The sequence below is a fragment of the Elaeis guineensis genome, chromosome 3 (assembly GCF_000442705.2).
Source record: "Elaeis guineensis isolate ETL-2024a chromosome 3, EG11, whole genome shotgun sequence".
NCBI classification, from domain to species: domain Eukaryota; kingdom Viridiplantae; phylum Streptophyta; class Magnoliopsida; order Arecales; family Arecaceae; genus Elaeis; species Elaeis guineensis.
The window spans coordinates 87,212,039-87,222,147 of NC_025995.2; the positions used below are offsets into that span (position 1 = coordinate 87,212,039).

The window sequence follows — 10,109 nt, forward strand, 5'->3', positions numbered from 1 at the left end:
ATGGCCAATTCGGATATTGTGGTTATGGTTCGCCCTGGTGACCGAGTCCATCAAGGAACTCTTTGCACCGCCACAGAACATCGCACCTCATCCACCGGGGCTGGAAATAGGCCGGGCCGGTCCGGTCCGCATCCCCGTTGGGCCTTTGGACAGGACTTGGACCGAAAGTTTTTGAAAAATCTAAGAGAAACTCTTTGTGCATAGCATGCGTGCAATAAAAATGATATAAATATATTATTTAATCATCTTAAATATTAATTATTATTTTTTAATATATATTTAATAGTATATTTAATATCTACAGTTTTATTTTTTTATTTAAAATTTTGAATGACAAAAATACTCTCTATTCTAAAAACATTATGACATTCTGTCATGCCCGTCAACTTATGATTTCTTTACGTAGAAAGTCATAATTTTTTTTTAGAAATCATAAAGAGAGAAGAACATTTTTGTCACTAAAACTTATGAAATTTTTAAATGACGAAAATACTCCTCCTTTTTTATAATATCTTGTGTTCAAATTATGAACAGAAGTTATAATTTGACCGCAGTATGTCATAGTATGGCTATCGGATGTCATAATTTTTTCAGAAAAAGCGAAATATTTTCATCATTCAAAACTTCAAATGAAAAAGTAGAACTGTAAACATTAAATGCATGATGAAAGCAGTGGCCACATTGCCCAATCAAATGGGGTGATGTATTTTTTTTTGCACTGCACGTGGTGTATAAAGAATTACTCAAAATCCAAGCTTGAGCCCAGCTCGAGCCTAGATCCAATCCGGTTCAAACAGCCCAAATTATCCATTTGGGCCATAAACAGGGTTGGCTCGAATGTGATTAATAATTTTTTGTGTCAACGATCTGCATTATTTGTGCATCTATCCTTCCCATCTCCATTTTGTCAGCTTGAGTTGTGACAGGCAATTCATATAAATAAATAAACGAACAACCGTTTGAATGCATTATCCAACCTTCATTCATCCTCAAACTAATATTATCAGCGTGTTAAAAAAAAAACGGTGCACAACAATAGAATCAAAAGGCTGATGCAACTCTTTACTAACATTTCTTTGGTTGTTTCTTCCCTGAACATTATAGTTCCATGACCATTAGAACAAAATTTCCAATGGTACTTAACGGCCAGAGCGTGCCAACGTGAGCTAAGAAACCATCCATCAATGTTACTTTTGTAACCTTAAGCCCGTCAAAGAGCCATTTTTCCAAGGAGATTGTGTACATATGATGAAGACCATAACATATGACAAGAGCTTTGGAAAATAATTATGAGCTTCAAATAAATAGACACAACCAATAGAAGAATAATGGTTGCACCTGTCTTGGATATATGGCTGTTTACCCACCATTACAGGGTAGTAATATGCTATTACGAAGTGCTAACGATATACATGTCTATATGGTTTTAAAGGACCGCAGGCCCATGATGTCAAGTCTTTCTCGGTGCATTGAGTATCTGCGCACTGTCGATAACATTAGGCTACTGGCCCTCCTATATGCCAGCTTATATAAAAGAACTGCAATAGTTTGTTCATCTTAATAAAGTACTTTATCTTTTCTATTAAAAAAGAAACAATAGAAGAATAAACTGATTCCTCCAGCAAATTTTGAACTAGCGACCTAAATGAGGAGGATGGATTCATTTTGGAATTGAACCGGGCTAGGTTCGGGACTAAATTAAAGCTCCATGTTGATCCTAATTTGGGCTTGGGCTCTGATCTCAATTCGGGCTTAGGTTTGATTCAGACCAGGCTAATATATATCCGAGCCAGTTCAAAAATAAACGGGCTCTATAATTAAATCAACTTTGACTTAAAATATTGTGGGCTAAGTTCATAGCCTAACTTGATATTGGTTTGGCCCAATATGCTTCGGGCCAGTCCGAGCCATTTCCGACCCAACATCCAGCACACTTGGTAGGAAAGAGCGGAAAACAGAGCCATTGGATGAGATATGATGAATCTCATCCACCACCAATTCCAAGATATCACGATACAAATATGGCAACGCAAATCATTTCCAACCAGGTTTTGGATAGCTTTAGCAGAGAGGTGTTTCCAGGAGATTTTGTGCTCATGACATGATTTATTGAAATGATTTTGCAAAAATAAATTCAAAGTGAAAATAGAAAAATATCTCAACGAAAACATTTGGTCATCTAATTGTGAACTTTCCTTATCCTTATATAAAAATCAACCTAGATAAAGTTATTATTATTTGTGGACATGCCTTGTATTAGGGAATGACTGTTAGAATCACTATTTGGTTAGACCATGTTTACATTATGGATATATAAGCTTGCGAGACTTGGTGAGAAAAGCGAGCATATATTTTGGAAGCTTCTCCTTTAACCTCCTCCATCCCCGTCCCTAACTACTCCCTTCTTGCCACCTTTAGAGCTCATGTAATCCAAAACCCATGAAATTCTGACCCCAAAGGGGATGGGCATGAAGACAGCGAGAGCAAGGGCTGGGACAGTGCCACCATAGAAAGCCCCCATGGGTTGGGGACATGAAAGGAGGCTGGCCAGGGCTGTAGTGGACTCCTCTACCCCTATTGCTATGACCGTCGGAGGGGGGTGGCCTCTAATATGGGACTATCTGTCAACCAGTTGTGGTGTTAGAGCATGGAGATGGAGATGCTCTTAAGTTGGTTCCCTTTTGTGGAGGTCTTCCTTTGCTATGAAAATAAAGAAAGGTTATTTAGAGCCCCTTTAGCACCCGCTGCACCCAGTGCTTCATTTTATCCACTCGTGTCCGGCTCATCGAGCGTCTCTCATAGCCAAGGTGGCCAAAATGGACCTTTTTTTCGTAAGAAGAGTATACCTTCATTGAATCAAGAAGTGGATGTACAAATATCAGGAGTCAAAAAGATCTAGGTATGGTGCCCCCTTACTAGTAGGTCCTATTGTACAAAGATTACGTTACCAAGACCAAAGCAAAAAGGAATGAACAATACCATAATTGGTGAAAGCCTGCAAGAGTAATTTACACAAAAAAGAAAATACTACTGTGATATTTTATGAACATAGAAGATTTGAAGAGATTGCACAGCACCCAAAAAGCTAGTATATGATAATCTATTAAAGTATGATAATCCATAAAAAGTTTTGGATAGATGTTGATTAAGCTTACAAAGCAAAATAAGCATCTCAAAATTTTAGTGGAGTAAAAGCTTATCCACTCCACTAGCCGCATCCATTATAGCTGAAGCAGTTGAAATAGTAGGTAATGAAGAATGTACTAGATGATGTGGAAATGGTTTGATAAAGTCATATATATAGACCAAGTGAAGCATCTGAGTGTGATTACTGGAGTGAGCGGAAAGTACCAGAAATTTGTAGGTAGACACCATCGATATATCTGTCTAGACACAATACTTTCTATAACAAATTAATTGCACATGATGATTGGGTAGTACAATATCTAAATGGAGAGTATCTATCAATATGCATCAAATTTGTATGCTTGTAATTGTAGAATCCATGACTTAACAAAGTAGACAAACAAGCAAGCATGAAGCAAACAAAAGAAGAAGTGTATGTAGTAGCTGTCCCCATATAATAGTATTATCTGATGATCCAAAATGTATAATGACCCATGTCCATATAAAATCTGGCAGCAATGTATTGAAAAATCCTTACATTGACAGCAATAGTGAAGATGAAGATGCTTATGTGAAATAAACTCATAACACCCAAAGATTAGTTGTATACAAATAATATTATATAATAAGCATTGATTGAAATCCGAGCAATGGAAACACCTTCCATATAACATATAGCCTGCAACAAAGGAATAAAAGGTAAGTAAAAGACTCTCCTTAGTTCTTGCAAGATTTTTTTCTTTTTTCATTCTTTTTCCCCCACAAATTTTCCTTCTATATTCCTTTTCTTTTCTTTTTTTTTCATTTCGTTCCATTTGCTTCTTTTATTTTTTAGATTGATAACATTTTTTTTACCATATATATTTAATTTTTCACAACTCTTTTTTTATATTCATTTTGTATTCTTTTCATTCACCAGTATACTTATCCTAGGCTTCTGTATACTCTATACAACCACCGATGTGGACTGAAAATACTCCACCAATATATAATTGCAAAAACAATTTAGATAATTTTGATGTCGTCTTCCACTCCCACAAATCCTGAAGACCAACTAGCAGATATAAATAGCAGCAGATAATATGAAGCAAAATTAGATGAAACTTGTGGTACCTTGGACTCCTTGCGATGTCCGTGCTATCTTGCAATATATAGTATCTATGCCCATTGTTGAACTATATGAATCTCCAATTAAAGATAGTGCGTAGGATATGATAATGGCATAACCATTTGGCCTCATCAGGAGGGAACAAAGTGATGATTTGATAAGTGATGCAAACTGTTCTGTATATTTAAAAATCTTGATAAATGTGAAGTGAGTGAAGATATAGAGGTGTGGATTACTTTTGAAATCTAATCTGCCGAGATGAAGATGGTTGTGAATTTATACATACTGTATACAAAAACACCTTGTTTTTTTTTCAATAAGCATATATAAATAACTGGTGTTGTTCAACTTATAAAGAAAAATAGTAGTAAAAGTAGTCTTATTAATATTAGTAAGATTAGATATCTTATAATTAAATCTATTGATGGAGACAGTAACAGCATCGACCATGATGATTTACCACTTGAATCATTAAATAAGGGTCCACATATTTGTACTACTGCAAAATGAGTTATTGGGAAGCGCTTCAACCATACTGAGTTATGAATATGGGAACTACTAACAATCAAGTTGCCGCTCCAAAAAAATGCACTCTAAATAAATCTGATCGAAGCTATAAATTGCTCAACTACTTTCTAAATCTATGGCTCAATACCATATAGAGCCACAAATATATGATCCACCAATTTTAAAATCTAGCTTTGATACTATGTAGAACGACACACTATATAAAGACAATCATATCGATCTAGGATCCAAAACAAACATTAAACAAAAAATATTTACAGAGAATCATAAGAAAAGAAGTTATGGAAGAAAAAAATTGAAAGAGAAAAATAAATTTATTCAAGATTCAATAAAGATCAAAACTTTATAAAAATATCTCAGGAAAGAGTAAGGTCGGCAAAAATATGATCCAACCCACCAAACTAATTGATGTTTGACTCGCCATAGGTAGATTTTGGTTTAGGCTACATGGGTTAAGATCATAAACAAATCGATCCATTTAACTCATCTAATATTTAAATCAAATTTATATTTTATATATTTGATCCATTTAATCTGTTTAATATTCAGATCAGGTTGAATCAGATTACCTATTTAATTCGTTTAAGACTTGTTTAACCCATTTAAGATCTACTTAACTTATTTCTGATCTATTCAACTTGATTTGTTTAACCTATTTAACTTGTTTAATCCATTTAATTTATTAAAAATCTATTTAACCATTTATTCCATTTAACCTAATTTAATCCGTTCAATAAATGGATTAACCGATTAAGTAGGTCAAGTTGGATTACCTAATTAGTAAACAGATCGAATTCGAATTCATGACTTTTCGATCCAACCTGATCCATATCCGATCGGACCCAATCCAATTGCCATCCTTATGAAAGAGTCTCCACACACAACTAATATCTCTTCATTTTTTCTTCTCATACTCTTCCACACAATTTTTCACCATCTTTCACACAATTCCTATAATCTTCCACATACAAAGGAGATATCAAAATGGTCCTTTTAAATAGAATACCATATGGGTGGGAGTTTGATTCTTTTCTTAATTCAAAAACTAAAAATCTACTAGAATATACACTCTATCAATATTTAGAAGAAAATAATTAAATAGAGTGATACTAGAAATAAAATTTTATAGTCATTAAAATTAATGATGAACTAAAAATTGAATTCTAATTAGGTTGGGCCTTGACAATGGATCTCTACACATACCATTTCTGTAGCTAGGCCCAACCTATTTGCTACAACCACATACCTCATAGAAAATCTGCTCAGGTTATCTCTTTAAAAAAGTTGAATTCGCTGATAAACGGTATCATATCAAAATTCAAGCCACATACAACAAAAATAATTAACAAAAATTGCTCAAGCATTATGGCGGAGGCTAGAGAAGTCATCTTAAATACGCCAAATGGTATTTCTACGAAAAAAAGGAAACACCAAATGGTATTCCAAGATGACTTCAAAAACCCTGGATTTCAAAGAAGAACACAAATTTTGAAGGAAAAAAAATGAAAAAATTAAAAATAAACAACAAATAGTCATGGTCTAGATAGGAAAACTAGCTTTATCGAATGTTGAAGTATTTTATATTTTTCAGTGAAGTTGGGTGAACTCAGAGAGGAGCAGAGGTCTCAAGGACACTCACAAAGCTTGTCTGGAGAGGATGCAGGACTATCTCAGGTTCTGCTTAGACATTGCACGACAGAAGGGTTTCATACACCGCATATCCAACAAACCAGCAACCCCCTCGTCCCACAGAATTAATCAATCATCAAACAAACTCAAAACTAGTTGACAGGATGACCAGCGATCCTCATTTAGCAGCCATTAGGGATCCAGCAAAGATCAATGGACGTTTTATTCAGCCACATGAGGTGAGCTTTTGTATTCTTCTCTTATCATCCTTATGTAATGCCTACTGAAGAATTGTACCCAACTATAACTCCATTTGCCACGGTTGACACCACAAGACTTCATAGCATGTGAAGCAAGGATGCTAGTACATAGGCAACAACGTAGATGTAATCATGCCTAAACATCATAGGAGCATTCTCAGCGACATCGCACAAGAGATTGCAGCTTCGATCCGCCTTTAACCAGAAGAAAAGCATATCACAAATAAACAGGTTCTAACAAGAGGACCAAGATATTCATCAGACAGAAAAAAATGAAAGTTAATTGCAAACCCAACGACATGAATTTTTTTTTTTTTTTTTTTAAAGGCTACTGCATATGATGACTGTGGGGACACGACATAGCAGCAAATTTCCTTCGATAGAATAAGCATGTTTTGATCAAGTACGGGGATTGCATTACCGTCATAAATTCTGACATCTATATAAATATTGCTACAGATAACACTTAATTAAGTTCAGATACGCATGTCCATAGAAATCCAAGTTTGACTTTTTTGATAATCCTCCAAGTGCTATTTAGAGTTTCTGGAGAAAATCCAAAGCATTTGACTCAACTGTTTACTTCAAGCCAACCGTATATAGTGATGTATAATCTGTATGATATTTCATCATCTTGAGAAGTCTAAGCAGGATACAGATACTTGACAACCTTGAGGGTGCATCGGTCATCAAGCAACGACTTATTTATCATGAATGAAACTATATTACAGGTTTTATGTTTAATATTACAGTACCATGACAAATTGGTTCATAACTCAAACAACTTTATTTTGGCTGCTAATCCCACACAAGGAATATATATATATCTTCCCATCGATAACTAACAGTAAAAAAAAAAATGCAATTTACTCCTATTAGAAAGAGTCTCATGAACAAATAGACCAAGGGACAACTGCTGACATATACAGGGGGGCTTGGAGTGGCCTTGATGTTGCTGTTAAGTGGATATACATATATACCCCAGATACTTCCAATTAAACGAAACTTGACACCCTTGTGCTGCGATCATGCGAAAGTGGTGAAGCATTCTTTGCACAGGAACGTCAACGCCACCCTTATGTGCTGCGATTAATTGGCGCATGACTCCTACCACCAGAAAATGGATGGGTGGCCACGGAGCCATTGAGTGCAAAGACTCAACCAGAATGGTTGCATGGGCGCAAGGAGAGAAAGTTCGGTACCTCATCCCTCGGTGGAAGAAAAGACAGAATAGGGGCTGGAAATTGATCGGGCGACACGGTATCTTCACGAACTTTTGGCCCATGGTCATTCACAGAGATTTGAAGCCAACTAACAATCTAACATGCTTCTGGATGCATGACTGTTTGCCCGTTCGAGTGGCTGACATCAGCAGGCTCGATGCTGCCGTGTCAAAGCTTGCTGACTGGATGCTGACATATGCGGGTGACTGGCTGATGACATGCTGACTGGACTGTATGCTGATGTGGCAAAAATAATATGATTGGCTGATGACATGCTGACTAGGTCTGGTTGGATCTGGTTGAACCCTTTCGTTCCTCACGAGGGCTTCGATCCAAAAGGACGGTGGACAGCACATTGTGGTGTGAGTTCGGTGGACGTAGAGGGAGATCAGTGGAGGGAGAGGCAAATCGGTGGAGAGAGGGGCGGAGACCAGCAGGAAGCAGGGCTCCTGGAGCTCGGGAAGGGTGAGCAATGGGTAGTGAAGTCTCGGAGGGCCTCGCCGGAGGGGCGAAGCAAGCACAAGCGCGGCGTGAGAGGGCCGAGTTGAGGCCGCCAAGGGCGAACTTCCCGACGGGCTTCGATAGCTTTGCCTCCTGGCGGATGCTTGGTGACGCAGCCAAAAGTCCATTTGGATCTTGACAGCGGCGGTGAGGCAGGGAGGTGGGTTCGGACATCCGGTTGAGCGTTGGTGGGGCGTTGGGAAAACTTGCAATTAGAAGACAATAATACCAAAATATCTTTCCCTCTTGTGTAATTAAATGAGATATCACTATAATTTAGCAAACAACAATAATTTTTATAATTTTTTAGATAATTAATAAATAACAAAATCTAATAACCCATAAATAAGAGACGCCATGATTTTTAATATGAAAATTCTTTCGATATGAATTTTTCACTGTTTAGAGTAATGGGATTACTGTCTCTATATCAACCAGAGGCTATACAAATATATTATCAAGATTAAATTTTATCTTCCATAATAAAAATAATCATCACTAATAAAATAAATTTTAATAATAAATAAAAATAGAGGACAGATCTTATCATATATGGATGTCTGAAATAATCAATGGATAAGACTTTTCAAAGATTAAAATTGTTCAATTTATAACTCTTGATATCCAAAATAATCCACTAAAATTTCATCAAAATCAGGATAAGATCAATCATCCAATTGTCGGATAAAGTAGCATTTTTTTTCTTTAGATCTTATCTTTTATTCTCCATCTTCTGTCTCCATCGCCTTTTATTACCCCACACAAACTCTCTTATCACATAACTCATTTTAACAAAAGGTCAAGGTCAAATAGTTTGTAACTTAAAATGGAACCATTTTCCGCCCTTGTTATTTTAAAAGATATAGGCCTCATACAAGGAGGGACCACATAATAAATCTTCCCTTCCTGATTCATATGGGATTTTCTACAAAGTCTACTTTCTCTCTATAAGTAATCAACTTTTTCATGGATAAGATTTTGATCATCATATCCGACCCATTATCATCCGTATAGATTTTCTCAAGATAGCAACTTCATCTCCAAAGCATCTTTAATCTAATGAAATCTCATGTTAATATACTTGAATCTCGAATAAAATATTAGATTATTTAAAAGATGGATGATACTTTGAATATCACAATAGAGTATATACTTCTTTTTCCTAAGCCCAACTCTTATAGAAAATTTTTTCATCCACAAAATTTTTTATAAGTTTCTATAATTAAAATATACTCGATCTTTATAGTAGACAAAGCAATATAATTTTGTAGCTGAAATTGTCATGACCTGCTTTCCCAAAAACAATCATCAAGTATCTCAATGTAGACTTTTTAGAATCTATTTTACAAATCATGTCTATATCTACGTACCCATCCAACATAGATTTATTATTACCAAAGCACAAAGAGACTATAAGACATTTGAAGATCCAGTTAACAACTGTCTAATATTCCTTAGCAGAATTAGAGAGAAATCAACTTACAACTAACTACATTAGCAATATTTAGCCTTGTGCAAATCATAGCATACATCAGATTATAAACTATGGATGCATAAGCAATCTTCTTCATGTCTTCTTTATCTTTCTCACTTGGAGGACATTATTTGGAACTTAACTTGAAGTGATATGCAAATGGAGAGCAAACTAGTTTGGACTTACTGTTGCCCAAAAATACAATCCAAGGGGGAGGGACTAAATTGGATTTTCAAAAATTTTTCTGACTTAAAACAGAT

At 35.7% G+C, this 10,109-nt stretch overlaps 1 pseudogene; it reads left to right on the forward strand.

Moving 5' to 3' along the window:
• LOC140856255 (serine/threonine-protein kinase CTR1-like) lies at positions 1-8,099 on the forward strand (annotated as a pseudogene).
• Positions 8,100-10,109: the final 2,010 nt, after the last annotated feature.